This window comes from Tursiops truncatus, chromosome 3 (assembly GCF_011762595.2).
Source record: "Tursiops truncatus isolate mTurTru1 chromosome 3, mTurTru1.mat.Y, whole genome shotgun sequence".
In the NCBI taxonomy this organism is placed as follows: domain Eukaryota; kingdom Metazoa; phylum Chordata; class Mammalia; order Artiodactyla; family Delphinidae; genus Tursiops; species Tursiops truncatus.
Genome location: NC_047036.1, coordinates 44,559,726 through 44,582,209, shown reverse-complemented (window position 1 = coordinate 44,582,209; position 22,484 = coordinate 44,559,726). Strand labels below are relative to the sequence as shown.

The 22,484-nt window shown below is 40.5% G+C and overlaps 1 long non-coding RNA gene across 1 annotated transcript in view; it reads right to left on the bottom strand.

Annotated features, from left to right (window-relative positions):
- LOC109549028 (uncharacterized) overlaps positions 1-22,484 on the bottom strand; it is a 124,449-nt gene that overhangs the window by 4,815 nt on the left and 97,150 nt on the right. The gene's annotated exons all lie outside the window — the stretch shown is intronic.

Sequence of the window (22,484 nt, the reverse complement as noted above, 5' to 3'; positions counted from 1 at the left end):
GACTTCAAAACAGTTTAATCCTCTGACCAACACTAACACTACAAACAATTTTCAAGTGTTTTGCCATGATTCTATGTAAGTGCCACAGCCAGATCATCAAAGCAGTGAGAACAAATCAGCAAAATGCCTTCATCCACCTCTACCTCCCACACAGAACTCTGTCTTCCCCCATTACACTCTATTTGTATTATTTGACTCTCTGTTTTTCCTATTAGTCCTCAGTTCCCTGTGAATAGTGCTCATTTGCCTCTCTAACTCATTATTGTAACCCCAGTGCTTGGTACAAGGTAGGCATTCAATCAACCATCAGCGAAAGACTTTGTTGAATTACTATGCACAAAGCACACATTGAATCAGAGGCAGTTTTTCATCATTACTGTATTCATCCTTAGATCTTAAGGACTCAAGCTCGCTTAAGTTTCTCTTGGAACTTCTGCCCTTTGACTCATTCTTCAGACTCTGACCTCTAGATTGTCTTGAATTTGTCAGTTAATCAGCAAACTGTTCTGTGTCCCACACAGTGGAATAAGAACACTGCGTATCACTACTTTGATTGTGTTACTACTGACAAAGTCACAGAAGTAGAAATTTGTCTTCAGTGTATCTTCAGGTTGAATCTTGACAAAAGAAACACGTTGTGGGTGTTATCTGAGAACATGTTGTAAGCAAAGTTTATAAGTTGGGTTTATTTGATTTTTATTTCGTTTTTCAAACCTAACTTCCTTGAATTTGTGAGTAATCTTGTGCAATTATGAAAATGTGATTCATCCTGGGAATCAATTCCAAATACATTATCCTTTCAGAGATGGGCTGTTTGTCATGATGGTGAACAGATTTTCAAGCAGTGGTTCATGGAACCACAGAATTTCCTAGGGGTTACTGAAAAGTCTATTTATGGAAAACATGAAATGTATGTTATCAAAACCCACCCCAACATAGCATAAAGTGCTTTGGTTCTAGAGGATGAAAAAGGTTTAAAAATTTTTTAAAAGTCAGTGCACATTAAAAGGAAAGAAAATACTCTGTGGCAGTGAACTCTCTTACCACTGAATTCTGCTTATCACCAACTCCAATTCCAACCTGCATTCGAGGAACAGCCTAAGATAACAGAACACTGAGCAAGTACAGAGTATAGTGACTTGGTCCACAATCTTATATTCCTCCAGACTATACTTAAAAGGGGAACAATACTCTATGAACTCAAGGTTTGAGAGCATGGACCCTGGAACCAGACTTTCTGAGTCTGATTCTCAGTTTGGCCAGTTATTAGCTGTGCGACCTTGACAAAAGTTTTTTAACTCTCTACCTCAGTGTTCTCTACTATAAAATGGAATATGATAATAAAAGAAACCAGTTCAATGAATTGTGGCAAGGATTAAATATATTAAATACATTAATATATGGAAAAATCGAAGTGCAGGGCTTGGCACAGGGCGCTATTATTATTACTACTATCTGGATCTCCCCATAATTGCTTAACGCCTTTTCTCTCTCTCTACATGGTCTCCTCCAGTCCCATGCCTGTATGTGCCAGCTAGGCTACATAAGACTCCCAAGTGCATAGCACCCTCCCTGGCTGCTCCTCTGAGCCTCAGGTGCATATAGCTGAAGTCCCCCTGACACAGCCCCGTGGATGGCTTAAAAGAATCTCAGGGGCTTCCCTGGTGGTGCAGTGGTTGAGAATCCGTCTGCCGATGCAGGGGACACGGGTTCGTGCCCCGGTCCGGGAAGATCCCACATGCTGCGGAGCGGCTGGGCCCGTGAGCCATGGCCGCTGAGCCTGCATATCCGGAGCCTGTGCTCCGCAACGGGAGAGGCCACAACAGTGAGAAGCCTGCATACCGCGAAAAAAAAAAAAAAGAATCGCAGACTTCACAGGCCTAAAAGCGCACTGTTGACATCCCCACAAAGCAGCTCTGCTCCAAGTCTTCCATAGTAACTGCCATATACTCCATTGCTCAGGACAAAATCCTTAGAACAATGTTTTGTCCCTACAGTCAAATAATCCTGTCCGCATTACCTATGAAATACATCCTAAAGATATACAGGTTTCTTTTCTATGTCCATGGCTTCCACCCTAGTCCAAGAAGCTCCAGCCTTTCACCTGGACTACCACAGTAGAGCTTTTAACAGATCTTGCACATCCATGTGTGCCCCCCGTAATCCATTTTCCACCGTCATGGCTTACTATCAGCCTCTGAATACAATCAGAGCTCCTCGCTGGGGCCTAGAAGAGGGCAAATGATTTGACTCCTGTCTACTTGACCAACCTCAAATCCCACCACTGGTCTCTGTCCCTGCCAGAACAAGCCAAGCTCCCTACTGGCTCAAGGCCTTTGCGTTTGCTTTTTCCTCTACTTGAGAGGTTCTTCCCTCAGAACTTTGTGTGGTTGATTATTTCTTTCCATTAATCTCTCACCTCAAAGTTTCTTCCCCAGAGGTCTCCATTCCCATCCCTGCAGTTGTTCATTATTAGATTAGCTTATTAGATTACACCATTTCATTTACTGTGCCACATTCATTACTAGCTAAAATTAGCCTGCTTATTTTGGGGGTATCTATTATTGACTGGTCTATATTGGACATATAATAGGCCCTAACGCATAATAGGCCCTGTGGCAGAATATGTCCTAATCCCCAAAGATGTCTATGTCCTAAATCCTCAAACCTGTGAATACATTACCTTACATAGCAAATGGGAATTTTCAGATGTGTTTAAGTTAAAAATCTTGAGATAGCTAATCTAGAGATTAGCCTGGATCATCCCGAGATTCTGGGATGGCCCAATGTAATTATAAGTATCCTTATAAAAGGACCACAAGGGTTCTAAAAGAAGAGAGACAGGAGATGTGACAATGAGAGCAGAAGACAGAGGGATGCCCTTTGGAGATGGAGGAATGGGACATACACCATGCAATGCAGGCAGCCTCTAGAAGCTGAAAAAGGCAAGGAAATAGGTTCTCGTCTAGAGCTTCCAAAAGGACGTAGCCCTGCTGACACCATGATTTTAGCTCCATAAAACCAATTTTAGATTTTTCACCTCCAGAACCAGTAAGATAATAAATTTGTATAATTTGTTTGTGGTAATTTGTTACAGCAGCAATAGGAAATGAACACAGGCCCTCAAATATGTTTGTTGGAAGAACAAAAGGGTTCTGAGTGTTGGGGACAAAGCAGGGAAGAAAAAAATAGCAGACATACATTTCTGCCCTCATAGAGATTATAATCTAGTAGAGAAAAAAATAAATAAATAAATAAATAAATAAAAATATATTTTGTGGTAAAGTAGAAGGTAATAAGTACTAGGGGAAAAATAAATCAGGGAAAAGAGAGAGGAAAAGCTGGCTGGAAGTTACTGCAATTTTGTTTGTTTTTGTTTTTTGTTTTCAATGAACTTTATTAGTTTCTTCTCAAAAGTCAATTCAGAAAACATAACAGCAGGGCTTGCCTGGTGGCGCAGTGGTTGAGAGTCCACCTGTCGATGCAGGGGACATGGGTTCGTGCCCCGGTCCGGGAAGATCCCACGTGCCGCGGAGCGGCTGGGCCCGTGAGCCATGGCTGCTGAGCCTGTGCGTCCGGAGCCTGCACGTCCGGAGCCTGTGCTCCGCAACAGGAGAGGCCACAGCAGTGAGAGGCCCACGTACCGCAAAAAAAAAAAAAAACAAAAAACATAACACCAAAAGAAGTATTATCTTTACCGAAAAGATAAGAAGTAAAATTCCTGATGAAAATGATCACCTGTTAATTTACATATTCAAAGGTTTTTACTGACTTTTATTTAACATGACATATTTTTGTCTCTTCTTATTAAAATGTCCAAGAATAAAAATCTGAACTACTGTTAATAGTCAGTGAGTTAGTGAAACTTTAAAAACTCTAGGTAAATTATAACAAAAGTGCATTGCTGCATCTGTCATCAATTCCTTGGAGGTAGTATGTTTTTAAGTCTTGACTTCTTTTAACCAACCTTATAGTTAGATATTTAGTACAATTCTCTGGAAGGATTTCACACTTTTTCAGAGATCCCTACCCAATATATATATTTTTAAACATCTTTATTGGAGTATAATTGTTTTACAATGGTATGTTAGTTTCTGCTTTATAACAAAGTGAATCAGTTATACATATGCAATTTTAACTTCAGTAAAAGGGGATGGTCTCAGTGAGAAGCAGAGAGCTTAAACACTCGGAGGAGGGGAGGGACCACAATGCAGACAAGGGGGAAGAGGATCCTAGGCTGAGGGAAGAGCTAGTGATGACTCAGAAGGGAGGGTGCCTGATGTGTTAAAGGAGCAACATGGAGGCCAGTGAGGCTGGAACAGAGGAGTGAAGGGGGAGTAACTGAACTGAGGTCAGAGAGGGTGAGAGCAGGTTACATAAGCCATTGCAAGTACAGGGGCTATTACTCCAAGTGAGAAGGGAGCCTTTTGAACAAAGAAATGCCATCACCTGATTTACATTTTGAAAGGACCATTTGAGCTGAAGCAAGGTTGAATACTGTCCTGGGTGGGACAGGGAAGGAAGCAGGGGCATCAGTTAGGAGGCTTGACCTTGTTCCCAGTGAGGGAGGAAGGCCCCTGGACCACACGCTGGCAGCGGAGGCAGCCCTGCCTGGAACAAATTTACCCGCTGCTGGCCAACCTCTTCTCATTCTGAAGACCCAGCTAAGTGTTACCTCCTCTTGTTTTTTCCCCCAAATTTCTACTTTTCCTTCATTCCCAAAATTATAGAGATCTTTTATCTCCACCTCTGTATCTCCATAACATCCTCAGCTATCTTTATTATTTAAAAGATTCATTTTGAAATAGTTTTAGACTCATGAGAAGTCGCAAGAATAGTAAAGAGAGTTCCACTACATTCTTCACCCAGCTTCCCCTGACGATAACATCTTACATAAGCATGGTACATTATCAAAACCAGGAAACTAATACTGGTAAATATTCCTAACTCCAGACATTACTCGCATATTGTCAATTTTTACATGCCTCTTACGTGTGCTTCTACAAAAATTTATCTCAAGTACGGATATGTGTAGCCACTACCACAATCAAGGTGCAGAACTTGCCCATCACCACAGAGAAACTCCCTCTTGCTACTCCTTTATAGTTAGACTCTGTCCCCAGGCATAACTCCAACCAACTACTGTCCTGTTCTCCATCATTATAATTTTGCCGTCGTAAGAATTTCACATAAATGGAATCATCGAGTATGTGATCTTTTAAGACTTACTTATTTCATTCAGCAAACCCTGGAGATATATCCAAGTTGTTGTGTGCATCAATAGTTCATTCCCCTTAATTGCTGAATAGTATTCCATTGCATGGATGTACCACAGTTTGCCCATCCAAACACCCATAGAAAAACATTTGGGTTGTTTCCAGTTTCGGATATTATAAATAATCCTTCTATGAACATTTATGAATAGGTTTTTTGAAAACATAAGTTTTCATGCTCTAGGATAAATATCTAGGAGGGTAGCTGCTGGATCATATGTTAAGTAAATGTATAACATTATAAAAAAACCTGCCAAACTGTTTTCCAGAATGGTTGTTTCACTTTTCACTCTCACCACCAATGTATGAGAGATATATCTGCTCTGGATGCTTGACAAAATTGATATTATCAGTATTTTAAAATTTTAGCCTTTTTAATAGGTGTGTGGTGATATCTCATTACAGCTTCAATTAGCAAATTCCCTACTGACGAATTATGTTGAACATCTTTTCATGGCCTTATTGGCCATCAGTATATCCTCTCTAGTGAAGTGTCTGTTCAATATATTTTGCCCATTTTCTAATTGGATTGTTTGTCTTCCTGCTATTGAGTTTAGGGAGTTCTTTATATATTCTGGCTACAAATCTTTTACCAGATAATGTGATTTGTAAATATTACTCCTCAACTCTGACTTGTCCTTTCAGTCTCTTAGCAGAATCATTCTCAGAGCAAAAGTTTCTAATGTTCACAGAGTCCAATTTGTTGATTTTTCTTTTATGGATTGGTTTTTGGTGTCGTGTCTAAAACTCTGCTTAGCCTTAAATCATGAAGATTTTCTCTTATGTCTTCTAAACGTTTTATAAATGTACACATTACATTTAGATTCATGATCAACTTTGAGCTAATTATTGTATAAGGTATGAGTTTTAGGTTGACGTTCATTTTTGTGCCAATGGATATGCAATTGTTCTAATGCCGTCTGTTAAAGACTGCCCTTTCTTTACTGAATTGCTTTTGCACCTCTTGGTCACACTTGTATATTCTATTTCTAGAGTTTTGACTTTGTTCTATATCATGCTGTATTTTAATTGTTGAATTCCTTGTCTCTCTCACGGGACTTGAACCTAAGGACTGTGTTTTTCTCAATTCTGCTTCCAGGGCATTTGACACAATGTCTCATAGTGAACACAGAGTGAAGAAAATTTGCTAAATGAATGAAAGAAATATGGCTCCTTTGGTTGATTTTTTTTTTGGCTGCGTTGGGTCTTTGTTGCTGCGCTGCAGGCTTTCTCTAGTTGCGGCGAGCGGGGGCTACTCTTTATTGCGGTGTGCAGGCTTCTCATTGTGGTGGCTTCTCTTGTTGTGGAGCTCGGGCTTTAGGCGCACGGGCTTCAGTAGTTGTGGTGCACGGGCTTAGTTGCTCCGAGGCATGTGGGATCTTCCCGGACCAGAGCTCGAACCCATGTCCCCTGCAATGGCAGGCGGACTTCTAACACTTGCGCCACCAGGGAAGCCCTTTGGTTGGTTTTTATAAGTGATGATCTACCTAGTCAGCTTACATTTTGAGAGGAAATAAAAACCATTTTCACTGAGTTATCTGTTATCCTCTCCAACATTTATTTGGTATCCATCTGTTCACATCAATTAATAGCGTTTTGAAGCAATCAAGGTATTACTATATTTCATGAAATATGTGGACAAATGAACTTACTCTAGGAGAAGTACAATATGAGATATGGTCCTTGTTCTTAAAGAACTTGCATCTCACAACACAGCATGGTGGTAACAGGCAAGGACTTCATGGTCAGTCAAAGCTGAGATGAGTCCTACATAGCAGGTACTAGCTGTGTGACCTTGGGCAGGTTATTCAATTCATAAGACCTCAGTTACTCAATATGTGCAGTGGTGATGATCACAGCACATACCTCTTCAGGGCATTGCAAAGATGAAATCTGATGATGCAGTTATTAGCACAGTGTCCTCCTAGTATTTAGGAAAGACTTAATAAATGCTGTGACTATTTATTCCCATTTATTAATGTTATATATATATAAATTTTTATTACAGATAATATCACTGTAACTAAGGAAGAGTTTTTTGAGGTGGGCCTGACGAGGCTTCAGCAAAATGAATCAAGAAAAATGTCCCTGTTCCATCTTGCAACCTAAGTCAAAATTATAAATCAATTTTCAAAACCACTTCATGGTCAGTGGTCCTTCTAGTTTCTAGCTAAGTCACAAAATCTGATATAAATAAGCATGGGGCATTTTCAAATCAGCAGTAAGTGCACTTTTCAGAATTGCATCAGCGGACATAGAAGTATTTACACAATAAGAAGAGAAAGTTGCGGACTTGGCAGGCCACATTTTGATTACGGAGGACTGGCTATCTCAAAAAGTTAAATAAAACTTCCTTTTGCTCTCAGGAAACCATTCATGCTTTGCAATAGAAATGGCACTTGTGTGAATATGATACTCTTTGCAATCATTAATCCCATCTCTTTAAATATCTTAATGGGCCCTAGTGAATTTTCTAACAGGTCTATGCTTTCTATGAAGACATCACCCTAAGTGCTAACTATAAACAAACAAGTACATAAACATTTGGTGTATTAACACATTTTCACCCTTCATAAACACCCCATATGTTTCATCATTTCTGTATATACTTATACAGAAATCTCTTCTGGCAATAGTTCGTAGTGGACGAAACGAGAGTAAAGTAGAGTTCTGATGCCTCAAAGCTTTCACTGCGATGTGCTCATGGGTTATAGGTGAGTGGAGAGGGCAACTCTTTGCTGGCTTCTAAGATAGTTCCTGAGCAGCTGAGATGTCTGTGTTCTAATCCCAGGCCTTCTACTGGGAAGTCCACGAGCATCTTCAAACATTGCACCTTTCTATTAAGAAAATCCACATCATATCCAGACAGTATCTCCTGGGTGACATTTTTGAAAACACTTTATAACACCCACTGGAGGCCAGTGTGTCAACTGCAATTCCTCAAAAATATTACCCCAAAAACCTGTGGCTGAAGCAAAGACAAGTTTATTGCTTACTGCAGTAAGGAGGACCACTACCTTGAGAGAGCTCTGCAGCATCCTGGAGGGGAGCAGAAAAAGACAAGACAAAAGATACTTACGAGGCTTGAGGTCTGGTTTAGGTGAATTTTTCATTGGTGGAAGGTGGGGTGAGGGAGCTTGACTAGGGTTGGACAAAGGTCATGACAACATTGTTAGGACAGGTGGAGTGAGGTGAGATTTGGGAGGAAGTCTTGAGGAGTGGTCAGTTCTTAGGTGAACCTCATAGAGAGATCTAGTGTGCTGAGAAGGGATAAGGAAGCTAGCTGAGTGCTCCATTGTTCAGAAAAATGGATTTTTCAGAAGTTCTTGAAATAAGTAATAAAGTTATTTGTAATATCATCTTCCTAGACAAGAATTTCTTGGAATAATATTGTCCTGTTAATAAAGTGATAGTTGGCTGTGTAGTTACAGCTGGGTTTGGTTCTCAGGAGGCTGACTGATGCACATGTGATTTGGTATGTGAACCTCTCAGCCTCCCAGTCTCAGCACTGACACCCTCTGGGTCAGAGATTTTCTTTATTGATTCTTTCCTTTAAGTTAAGGTATTGATGTCTCGAGGATGCACCTCTTTAAATATGACTTCCCTTGAGTGGTAGGAAAACACACTGTTAACAGTATAAAAATTAATCGGTAATTATAGATTATTTAATGATTAAATTATTAATCATAAGTCATTCCCCTGAAAGGCCCTGCAGGAAAGAGGCAAGGAAATAAGTTCTTTGAAGAAGAAGGGATGGAGAGCTGACTTCTGGGCTGGAACTCAGGCCACTGCCTCAGGAGGATGGGCTGCTGCCCTGAAGGATACTAGGGGCTAAGGAAACCATGGCAACTGGCATGAACTAGAATATGGATATGGGAAATGTACTGGAAAGGTTACCTTCTCATCTTGTCTCACCAAGAAATACTCTGTGGCTACTATTTAGGTTCTCAGGAAATTCTTCCCTAAAAGTCACTTCCTTTACTCTTATAAAAGCACCTCCTGGGGTTTCCCCACAGTAACCCCTGAAAGATCACGTGTGTACTGTTATCTCATGTATACCTATTTTCATTATGATAGAATTTTGTTGAAGTTCAAACTATATAGAAATCAAATAAATTAAATACATACATATAAGCCTGTTTGTGTAACCCAAGTTTACTTTTATTCTCTCTTCTAGATTATATCATTGTTTGTTTCCCTATTTTACTCCCCTTCTAGTAAAAAGGCTCTCTTAATTCCTTATTGTCTTTTCTATGTAGTACTTTTTCTTTTACAACACATCTATTTTTCTCTTCATTTCTCTTTTATCCTTCCAGTGAAATAAAGATATATAGATATAGCTATTATACATATATATAGTTTTTCAATATGGCCCCAGGTCAACTCCCTTAAATTCAAGATGAAACTCTTTCACGGCTACTATTCTCTAGAATAAATCCATTGACAAGGGTTTTCTCCCTATTCTGCTTAAACTACAACTCCACTCACCTAGGTTAAGGCTCTAACAGGCATCTGCTAACCTTCACCCATCCTAGACCCTCCTCTATCTCACTTGGGAATTCTCTTCCTTTTTAAAGATTATTAGGAAAGTTGATTTCCTCATCTCTCAAATTTTGCCTACCTCATTTTCAGTTCCTGTCTTTCTCATTCCCTTCTGAATCTACTATTCCCCAAAAGTTTTCATTTATCTTCCATTTTTATAAGTATTTTCTCACCCATCACCACCACAAACGCTTCCAGCATCACCAACACACTAGGTTATCAGAGCTTTCTTCTGTTAGCATGTAAAAAACAAACCCCTAACTGGCATAGATCATCTTCCTTAAAATACTAATACTCTTGAGCTAGGTACCTGAAGATACATATATGTAAAGTTGTTTTTTTCTCATAACAGAGATGGCACACTAGTAGATTAATGAATGAAGTCAATAAAAATTTTGCCATTTCCTGGTATTTTGCTTCATAAGGAATTCATCCCAAAATACCAAAAAGGTAGGAAGGGCCACACAAGGCTTCTACAAGCCATGTCAAGGGTGCAGGAATTTAATCTAAAATCAATTTGAAACCATTAAAATGTTTCAACTTGGTGATGATTATTTGCATTTTGAAAAGCTACAGCGTAGTGAATAGATTAAAGAAAGTCAAGAGTGAGTATAGGGAGAAATACTAGAAGGCTACTCTGGTAGTCAAAGTGAGAGAAAATGGTAGCTTGGGTTTCAGTGGTGGCAGGGAGGATAGAAAGAGGCCAAGGGATTAGAGATAATTCGTGGTTGTTAATAAGACCTTGTGATTGCATATTGGATGTGAGAAAGAGGGAACTGTTCGGGTGGACTCTCAGTTTTCTGACTTACATAGCATGCAGTGGAAGCACCACCACTCACTTAGGTGGGAAGCACTAGACCTTCATTGTCCAAAATGAAGTAGTCCAGTAACCGTCTAAAGGGAGTCTCATCCCACATATCAGTCACATTTAAATTACTTAAAATTAAATAAAATTTAAAATTCAATTCCTCAGTTATGTTAGTCTCATTTCAAGTGCTAATTAGCCACTGGCTACCAAATTGGCCAGTGTGGATATAGAACATTTCCATTACTGTAGACATTGCTATTGGGCAACACTATGCTGGAAGAGAGCCATGTAATAGTGATGGCCAGGAGCTGTCACTCTGGTTACTTACCTTTTTAAGGTCCTTTTACTAATGATTATACCTAATGCCAAGAAACTCACATGTACACTCTTCAGCCAAACACACCAGCTCACTTTTGTGTGCTCTTTCCATAACCAAATGCCCAAATGCTGTGTAAGGGCATGCTCAGTGACCTCACCCATACAGAGTTTAGTCAAAACATGTTAACTGGAGGAAAGGGAAGCAAGAGATCATCACTGTGGGCTGTTGGTCCTCAGTGATACTGAATGCTTTAGTCTGAGTTTCCTCAAAGGCATATCCCAATAAAATAATTTTATGAAAAATCACTTATTTTGGAGATGATACCAAGAAGCTCAGGGGAGGAGTGAGGAAGTGAGAGAGAAAATAATAGAAAACCAGTAAAGTGTGCATTAATGGGTGGGTTATTGCTGTGGGCCATGGATCGAGCCTGCTGGGGACCTTTGGAAGAAGGTGAGAAACACAGCTCAAAGTTCTCCTTCCAAGAGGTGAGGAAACTGGGATATTCATCTACCAACTCCAATTTCATTTTGATTAAGGGTTGTTCCCGGGGTATTAAACCCCCAACATTCCCAACTTTCCTGAAGTGCCGCTTTGGGCATAGAGAAAGCACTCAGAAAGAGAGGCAGAGGAAGTCATTGGCATACATAGGAACCCTCCGCAAGTGACTTTGGGACAGGCAAGAATATGTGGGACAGGCACCAACAGCATCTGCCCTTCTGCTTCACCCTTTTCCAGCTTGGGAAAGCATTTCCTTTAGTGTTTCCTTCAACGGTCCAGTAACGGTTAAAGGGAGTCTCATCCCACAACTCATATAAGTCAAGGGAGAACACAAACCCAAAGGAGTTTGCACAGAGGTTCCCCAGCTACGTGTAGATATGGAGGGACAGTCATGAATTCAGTTTTAGACATACAGAGTTTGAGTTCTTGAATCATCCAAGTGGAGATGTACGTAGGCACTGGATATTTAAGCCTGGTGCTCAGATGAAAGGTTGGAAGAAAAAGGAAAAAAAAAGGCATCTATACATCATCTACACATAGGTGTATTTGAAGCCATGGAAATGGATGATATTGCCTAGAGAGAGACTATGCAGTGAATGAGAAGGAGGTCTAGGATTGAAGTTAAGGAATTGTCTAAGTCAATGCCTAGGTAGAGGAAGATGAGCCTAAGAACAAGAAATGAGGCAGAGCAGGAGCTGCCAGAGAAGAAGGAAAACAATCCGGGCAGCAAGAGGCCAATGGAGGCAGGGAAGTGAGTGTCCCAAGTTCTTCACAGATTGAAACCAACAAAAGAACAGCACAGTAAAAACTGCACTACACGGCACTGAGATATGGGAGATTATCAGAAGTAACTTACTCATTTTAATTGAAATCTCCTAAAGTTGGAATTGAGGTTGGTGTCATTTTCTTTGTTCACAGACTTAAATGGTGCACATAAAATGGAATCCAATTCAATACTGAGATGCTTATCACATTAATGCAAATTGGGAGCTGACAGAGTGATTGCAGAAAATTAGGGTTTTTTTCCCTCAGGAGAACTAACAAATGGAAGTATCAAGTAATCCATCAGATCTCCATACATAGTGTTCTCTGAATTTCTTTCCATAAGAACACTTTGAATGCAATAATTTAAACTTTACTGTCCTGTAGAAAATTTGATTTAAAAAATAATGTTAGCAACAGTATGGCAGAGAAAATGATTATGTAAGATTCTCAAGTGTTTACAATAAAAATATAAATTAGATCAAGCATGAGTCAGACAAATTACAAACAATCAGCTAAATCCAATGAATACGAGGAGAGAATATCTCCTAAATATAAAACATGCAACCCTAGGCAGCTCACACACTGGACTAAGCACTGAGAGAGCTGCGAAATCAACTAGAAACAAAAGCTTTCTGTATTCTGAGGGTGAGTAGAAAATACATCATGAGACCTTTAACAGAGTGTTCTAGTCTGTTACTTCTGAAGATGTCTTTGTGCTGTGTGGATCTGAGATAGAACTCTTCTTCTAGCCAAAGCCCTCCTTGAAATGTGTGTGTGCGTGAGAGAGAGAGAGAAAGAAACCAATGTGCTAATTAACAAGTATAAGCACACCTATAAGCAGTTTCATCAGAGTTTTAATAATATCAGGTCCTAAGCAGGTAACAAATGAATCAGACACACCCAAGAGGAAAAACAGAAACAAAAAAACACACTAATACAGTGCAAATGACAATACACAATTCCTTACTTCATGAAAAGACCTCTCACAATAGTCCTCTAGCTGACAGAACACTAACACAGAGCCCAGAACGAGGGGATGGAGTTTAGAGCAGCTTCTCACACTCTAATGTGCATATGAATCACCTGGGGGTCTCTTTAAAACTGCAGATTCTGATTCAGTAGGTCTAGGGTGGGGCCTGATATTCAATGTACAGTAAGCCCAGGTGTTGCTGATATTTGCTGGTCTTTGGACCATATTCTGAGTAACAAGGTTGGGACAAAACCTAGAAGTGGAAGTTTTACCCCAACCAGAGTAAAAGGCAGGGGGTAGCTATCTGAGATGAAAATGGGGAAGACTCAAGGCCAACAGAGCAGGAGGAGAATAAGGAACGTCACCATATGCAGGTGGCCAGAGACAGCACAAGCAGCAGGTGTCTAATGGAGGGACCATCCTCTCCTCATGGGAGGGTGGGAAGATTCTGAGCAGCAACCTAGAACGGAATCAGCTTCATAAGCTCCACTATACGAACCGCAGACGCGTGACGTAGACCTGAAAGACCCAACGACGTCAGGACAAGCAGACTGCGGTTACTCTTTATTTAGACAACAGCTGAGACTTTAAAAAGTTTAGGGACTTCCCTGGCGGTCCAGTGGTAAAGAATCCGCCTTACAATGCAGGGAACGTGGGTTCGATCCCTGGTCAGGGAACTAAGATCCCACATGCCGCGGGGCAACTAAGCCAGCGCACCACAACTACTGAGCTCGCACGCCTCAACTAGAGAGCCTGCGTGCTGCAAACTACAGAGCCCATGCACCCTGGAGCCTGCGCACCACAACTAGAGAGAAAACCCTCACGCCACAACTAGAAAGAAGCCCATGCGCCACACGAAAGATCCCCCATGCCTCAACGAAGATCCCGCATGCCGCAACTAAGACCCGATGCAGCCAAAAATAAGTAAAATACATAAATAATAAATCTTTAAAAAAATAATAAAAAGTTTAAATCAAGACAAAGAGACTCACCTTCAGAACACTGCTTAGGGTGGATATAAAGTTACAGAAATAAATCAAGGTTGCCCAGCTCATTGGAACAGACACAGTGCACTGTACCAACAACTACTAATAGCAACGTAATGAAAATCCATATCTTGCCTTAGTTATCAGAAGACATCCCTTGGCTTAGGTTAGTGGCTCTTTGTAATATTGGCGATGTTTCAACCCTTTCTTTATCCTGCAGGACTGAGGCATAGTACCCACCAGTGTCATCAAAGAAGCAGGGGGCTTCCCTGGTGGCGCAGTGGTTGAGAGTCCGCCTGCCGATGCAGGGGACACGGGTTCGTGCCCTGGTCCGGGAGGATCCCACATGCCGCGGAGCGGCTGGGCCTGTGAGCCATGGCCGCTGAGCCTGCGCATCCAGAGCCTGTGCTCCACAACGGGAGAGGCCACAACAGTGAGAGGTCCGCGTACCGCAAGAAAAAAAAAAAAAAAAAGAAGCAGGGACTGGAATGGTTCTTCACACCATAAAGTACAATTCCAGTTCTTTGCATTCTAAGTAATACTTTTAAATTCAGAGTGTTCAAACACTGTCAATGGAGCCTGCTGGAGAAATTGACTTTTTATATTTGTTTAAAATCCATGCTATTCATATTTAAGTCCCCACTGTAAGGATAAGTTCCCTAGACCTTCCACTTCCCCCAGCTCCCTATATGCTCAAGATCAAGGTAAAAATTCCTGACGGTTATTTTCAAGTCCCCTTCCACACAGGGCTACCTGCCTGTGCAAGAAGCTGTCAACAACCTCTGTACGTTTATGAAGCTTAGTGTAAGGGTAAATCAAAGGTCAATTCCTCTGGTTTAGTTTCCCAGGTGTACCACCTGCCTCCTATGCCTAGGCTTGAGGTATACTTTAGGAATATGTCTGCATGTGTATCCATAAAATGTGCATAGTATTTTTTAATGTTTTCACATTTTATATAAATGGTATTAAATATCTTGAGATAGTGCTGACTAGCAACACTGAAACAGTATAAAACAGTGAATTTACCATTAATGTAAATTAAAAATATATGCACACTCTATCAAGCATTGTCCTTACGTAGGGGCTCAGGCTGATGGACCATGTACCATCTAGAACCATCACCGGCTACCTCAGTAGGAGAAGGAAGTGAGGTGAATCATGCCCTGGCTCTCAAAGGCTTCCACTCAGAAATGACACACATTGATTACATAGATGTTTCATTGCCAAAACAAGTCACATGGCCGTGCCCAATCTCAAGGGAGCCTACCTAGAAGGGGGAAACCAGAGTACAATGGAGCGTCCTAATGACAACCACACACACGAAATTTCAGTTCAGATTTTATAACACAAATAAAAGTATGAACATCAACCACATTAGAATGGGTGCCTATAAGATTGAGGGGGAAGGGAACGGACGTGGAATTGAGGATAGAAGAGAATAAACGAACAGCAAATAAGAGCAGGTATTATTATTCTCATCGTACAGATGAATAAATTGATCATCAGACCCTTACAGTGCCATCATGATTCCAGCTAATCACTGACAGAGAGGAGCGCGCATCTTCTGATTCCACACCTCAGTCCTGGTCCTGTAAGTGTCTAGGTCTCAGGGCTACATATTTTGGCAGATAAATAGAAACTATTTAATTGATAACAGCTTCCTATCTATAGGATGATTTAACCAGGATGCTCCAATATTTCTAAATTGGCATTTATTTATTTCACTTGATACTTTAATCAAGAGCACACCACATACCTAAAATCAAGCTCATTTTATTCCTCTTTAAGCAATGTTTCTGCAAAAAGCAAGGAGTTGAAAAATCAAATGAATCTGAGTTAGAAGCTTGGCCTTGTCATGTACCAACTTTATGACTTTTGACAAGTCATTTAATCCCTCCAAGTATCAATATCCTAATTTGCAAAGCAAGGATAAGAATGTCTAATTTAAAGGGGTTGTAAAGATTAATGAAGAAAAGGACACATCACAGAGCTTGGCACATGAAAGTATTTTAAACATTTAATTTATAAGGCAATTTACACTGAACTAATAACCTGTGTTTTTCTGCTCCAGTCTACTCATTATTCGATATTTCCTCTATTTTGTTTACACTATTACTAGTTAAGGTTTACCTTAACTAGTTGTCTAGTTTTCTAAAAAGTTCACCACAAATATAATGAACCAAAGTGAAGATCAGTTACTGAGGCCTTTAGGCTGATGTTTTAAGTTTAATAGCTCTAGAAAAAGAACTGTAGCAAGTAGGTGCACCTTTGAGAAACATCCTGTGATACTGCTTAAATTTGAGACAAAACCCAAATAATAGGTGAATAATCCCTGAAGCTACTCAATTTTCATTTAATTTGTCCATAGGAATTCCATCCTATCCATTCATCCAGCATAATGAATAAAGGTGTCTTTCTGTTTGCTTAAATATGACCTAATGTATCTTCTAGAGATCAAAGAAAATTTTAAGAAAAATTCAATGTTTAAAAATGATGGTTTTTTATTACAATCTTACTATATATTTATGCATCTGCAAATGACATATTGTTACATTTTATATGATTCTGAAATGTGAGCTAATATAAATGGTGTCATTGTATACATTTTTCTATGACTTGCTCTTCACTCAACAGGGTTTTTGAGGATCAGTCATACTGACGTGTGAATCAGTAATTCATGCTTTTTCACTACTGTATGATTTCCATTCATAAATATACCATAACTTAGTTATCCATGCTCCACTTTCAGAATAGTGATTACCCTGGAGTAGTAGGGGATAAAACAGGGGAGAGGCCCAGAGTGAGGCGGAATGGGACATGTAGCAAACATTTACTATTTCTAAGTTGAGTGAATGTTCATTTCTTATTCTGATAGATAGATAGATTTATATTTATAAAATATTTTATAATTTCCAAAACTGGTGAAGGAGGATGTTACTCTTTGTTATCTGACTCAAGATACCCAACCATTTCATCAAGAATAAAGTTTCACTTTATATTGGCATGAATGTCACTGCGTGTTTTTTTTATTTTAATTGTCTTTTTTTTTTTTTTTTTTGCGGTAAGCAGGCCTCTCACTGTTGTGGCCTCTCCCGTTGCAGAGCACAGGCTCCGGACGCGCAGGCTCAGCAGCCATGGCTCACGGGCCCAGCCGCTCCATGACATGTGGGATCTTCCCGGACCAGGGCACAAACCCGCGTCCCCTGCATCGGCAGGCGGACTCTCAACCACTGCACCACCAGGGAAGCCCTTAATTGTGTCTTTTTAAAGAGTGACCCAAAGTATTCCTTTAGCCTTCCTTCCCTACATCATCCCAACCAAATGTGAGAACCACACGTGAAGGTCATCTGTAGCACACTGACATCTGAAAATTGTTCTCTTTACCCCAATAAATTTTCAACCTGCTTACTCTAATTATAGCAAGCCGAGGCACTGAATGGCCACAAATTCATTCTTCAATAAATACCATTGATTTAACACTAGCTGCCAGATAAAGACTGAAATACAGAGGAAATACAAAACATTTATAAGAGTTTCACAAACAAAAAGCTACACATCAAAATGAGAGATAGTCGACAAAACAACAGGAGGGAAATAATTGATATCAATAGAGGGACAACATTCATTCATTTAATTAATTATTAAAGATTTATCAAGTACTATACTTACTATGTGCCAAGCACTGAGCTAAGGGCTGAGCTCACAAAAGTAAATTTGACTCAGGCCCTGCCCTCAATAAGTTTACAATCTAATGCTTATTCTTCAATAGTGCTTCACAAGTATTTCCACTACAGAATTCACTGCATCATATTGAATAGCCTGTCTTGAGGTAGTTGCCTCCACAGGGTAAGTTCTATACCTTACTGTCCAGTACCTAGCACAGTAGCTGATGCAGGAAAGGTCTCAGCAAATATTTATTAAGCAAATCATAAATGAAAACTGCATTGCCCTAGAAATATATAACTCATGGTTATCTTTCATTTTTTCTTCCTTGCAAGATACTTTATTTCTAGTGTTTGCCTTCAGAGCCCAAATATCTTGAAATCACAGTTTTCACCCCCATCGCTCATACTGCCAATGCCTCCACCCTGCCCACACACACACACACACACACACACACACACACACACACAGAGAGAGAGAGAGAGAGACAGAGACAGAGACACACAGAGAGAGAGAGAGAGAGAGAGAGAGAGAGAAAGAGAAAGAGAGAAAAGAATTTTAAAATTCCAATCATAACCATTCAGAGCCATTAATGAGAAACTGGACTTTAACAATCGAATCTTGGAAAACATTCCAGGGAATTACTTGCTTCGCTGCCTGACCCTGAAGACAGCCTACTGTCCCAGCATTCTTGAACACAGATTTGAGAGCACTAACAGAGAGTCTGCGTCTTTGCTCACTGCACAAATCGACTTGGACAGTGCAGCAGACGGACGACTTTTGTACAGTTGAGGAGGTCAAAGAAATTAGCAAGAAGGGCAGCTGCTTAGGGGAAGCAAAGCAGAGGCAAGGGTTTGGAGAACCAGGCTGGAATGTAGCACCCTGGGACAAGAAAGAATAACGAGATTGGAAAACTGGGCTGCTGCCCTGTTCAAGCATATGGCAAAGGAGAAAGGAGATTAACACAAAGCCTTGGATTCTAACTGTTTAGTATCTTATGGAATGTGTGCAAGTCATGCGTAGAAGCCTTGCCCTTAGCTGGCAGGCTACCTCCTATGGGCCTCCAAATAGCCGTGTCCACATTACCTCTCAAACAGATCACTGAATCAAACTTGTAGGAGTTGTTACGTAGAATGAGAAAAAACCTGTTCAATCAAAGGCTTGGTTTTCTCTCCTTTTCTATTTCTGGAAGTGACCTAAGTGCAGTTCTCAAAGTCTACTTGATTCCCACACTTTTTCTATCAGTCCTGTTTCTTTGTTTCCTCCTTGTTAATTCAGCACGTATTACTTAAAGCCCTTGGACACACCAGGCCCTGAGTAAAGGTGGTGCAGCTGTTCTCATCCTGGAGTTACAGAAGACAGAGGATGACCAGGCTATTTCAAAGCAACGTGATTAGGATGGCATTAGGAGAAATCAGCAAGCACAGTGGAAGGGCTTAGAAGGCACCAGCTCCGTGGGAGGGTAGTGGACACCAGCAAGGGAAGACTGTCACAAGTCCCTGCCACTGATCACTCTGAACTGTCACCGGTCTCCTTGAAAATATTTTGATACTTCACCTGGTTTTGCAAGTAAGTGCTAAAATCAGTTTGAGAAGACATAGGTGGAAGGAGTCAGGGAACCACAGCACAAAGCTGTCTCCCTTTATCAACAGGCTACACAAATGCGCAATTACAAACGTTCTGATGTCTGTATTTGATAATCCATGTGGAAACCAACTCCAGCTGAGTTTGATTCCTTTGTTCTCTTACCCCCAAACATAAATCAAAGTATTAATGGCCTTAAAACTGACCTAAGTGACAAAAAAAAGGCCTTAAAAAATATTTTTGTCTCTCCACAAATCCCCTCATTTACTATTTTAAAGGAGGCCTTTCCTTCCCCTTAAGAAATGAAGGACTCTAAGAGATTGAAATGTCCTTTGCCTAATGAGTTACAGAGAGATGAACCTTGAAATAAGCATGTGTCATAGATCACCTGAGCTGTGGCATTAAGAGAAAAGTTAACTTCTAAAAGGAGTGTGCGATTAAAAAAAAGAAAGAGGGCTTCCCTGGTGGCGCAGTGGTTGAGAGTCCGCCTGCCGATGCAGGGGACACGGGTTCATGTCCCGGTCCGAGAAGATCCCACGTGCCGCGGAGCAGCTGGGCCCGTGAGCCATGGCCGCTAAGCCTGCGCGTCCGGAGCCTGTGCTCCGCAACGGGAGAGGCCACAACAGTGATAGGCCCGAGTACCGCAAAAAAAAAAAAAAGAAAGAAAAAAAGGATCTGTAATTTTTCCATGCAGACAATAGATATTTCTGAGGAAAAGAGCATGGGGTTAGTAAGGTTAGTTTGTACTCTAACTGTCCAGAGTCTGCTCACACTGTCTCTCCCACTCAATCTCAAAGAGCTCTAACTAACCTGAAGTCAGTACTAAAATTTGACCGCATATACTTTGGTTTCCACACCTCTAGACAAGCTTCCTGGGAAGAATCCAAGTTGGAATGGAGTCAAGGAGAAAAACAATTTGAGGCCAAAACACATTATTACTGCTTTTTTTTTTTTTTTTTTTTGGAAAACATTATCACAAGACTAAAATCAACCAAATCTAAAAGAATGTTTTAATAGTCCCAATGCCGGGGGAAGAGTTGCTCACTCTGGCTAATGGGGAAAAATTCCTGGTTCCAAGGGATCAGATGTAGAGTCTGGCCCAGGCTGACCTCAGAATCATTCTTCCAACGTACAAGCCATTAAAAGAAAATAGAACTCACAAACTTTCACTGACTGGGAGATGTGCAACGCTTTTCACTTTCTGCAGTAAAAATATAAATTAAAAATGTAAGGAGATGTCAATTTACCTCTCTCTAGGTTGCTTCTGGGTTGGAGCACAGATTTCACTAAACGTATTTGTTCTATGTCTACTTAAGAGTTCCAAGATTGAGGAGATATTTTAAAAATCATCTCCTACATGTTTCACTGACATTCTGGAAGGTGTTTTTTACTCGGTTAAGAACTGTTTTGTCCTTCGGGATGTTCACTGACGAGAGACTGCTATGGATGTTTGGAGCAGAATGCAACCAGCCATCACTTCAGAAAGCATGAGTAGTTTCTCTCCTGATAAGGATCTGCAGTGACACTTGACCATCTTGCATTTGACTCAAGGATACTGCCTATTCAATTCACTCTCCTAAAGTCCCAGTTTTCTTACCTAAATTTTGGCAACCACAAAAAAATCTTTTATCTTCTCCCACTTTAACCCCTCCTAGGAAATACACACACAGGAGATTTACACAACAAGAATACACTGAAAGCATTTGAAGGTTAGAGTCTTTTCAACATTTCACCTGAGCCTCTCCCCAGTAGACTAGGGAAGCCACCACTCTAGCTATCATTTGCCTTCCCTACTCATTTTGGTGCAATTGGAGGTCAAAACTGAGCTCTGTTTTATACCGGTACCAATCTTCGTCTCACCTTAGTGTTGACAGATGTTTTAGAAACACCTCTTCAACTTGTTAGGAAATTCCTTTCTCCTGAGCTCTTGCTGACAAGTTAAAGCCAAGCAGTATTCTTTGTTTCTTTTCAATTTAGGCAACAGGTAAAATAACTTTCTTTGTGCCTAGCAGGGATAATTTATCTTCGTCATTGCACAAAACCTTCTACACTTGAACAGCCTGCAGTATGACTATAAAGGAAACAAGCAGAAGGGCAAAGCAGAAATGTCCTAAGGAAAGATTGTCACTTTTCCTTCCAAAGCATGCAATAGTAGAGCGTTTGTGAAATAAAAACATAAATAGTTTAAAAATAAGAAAACATTATCTATAATGCTAAGGCCTTATTTATCATACTGCTCAGAGCAGACAACATGTAAAATCAATGCTATTGTTGCAATCATGGTAAAACCTCCTGAAGACGTTGATGAAAGAAGAAAGCCCTCTGTATTCCTCATTTCACCCTCTGAAGAGTCACCTTGATGACACTAAAAGGAAAAGACAGATACAAGAATAACAAAGAGGGCCTCATTCCACCTGCATCAGTCACCTGGGACAAAAGGAAAGTGAGAGAGAAAAAAAACAGATTAAATAGCACAAGATAAGCTGAATCCCAGAAAAATAGGAATGTGGAGATGCAGAGCTGCTTAGAATAAAAATGGAGACCATTCCAGGTGAAATAAAGAGGTCCTCAATTTAGAGCAGCATTTTCTATTTCATGATCTATAGCCTAAAATATTGATTATAGTCAAAGCTAGATTCAGAAAAATTGTTCATATGAATTTCTTATGGTGCCAGTAGGATTATACTTTGACACTGTGCTGATTCTGTAACTCACTCATCCAGCAGACATGGATTGAGCTGTGGAATTAAAGGAAATCAAAGGGCCGAGTGCCAGGCACTGTGCTAGGCACTAGAAATCCAAAGATGCACAAGAGAAAGGCACTACCCATTGGGGAGAGGAATTCTGAAATCCAGCCAGCCTGTATGTAATGATTCCAAAGGATATCCCAAAGCAATGATTCCTAAACTTTAACGTCCACATGAGTTACTTAACGGTCCTGTTCGAAGAACCTTATTCAGAAGATTCTGACAAGACCCCCAAGTAATGTTGATGTTACTGTCTTTGGGCTCCACTTTGAGTAGCAGGCCCCAAATCACAGTTGATTTCAGCTATTTCAGCAACAACGGATGACACG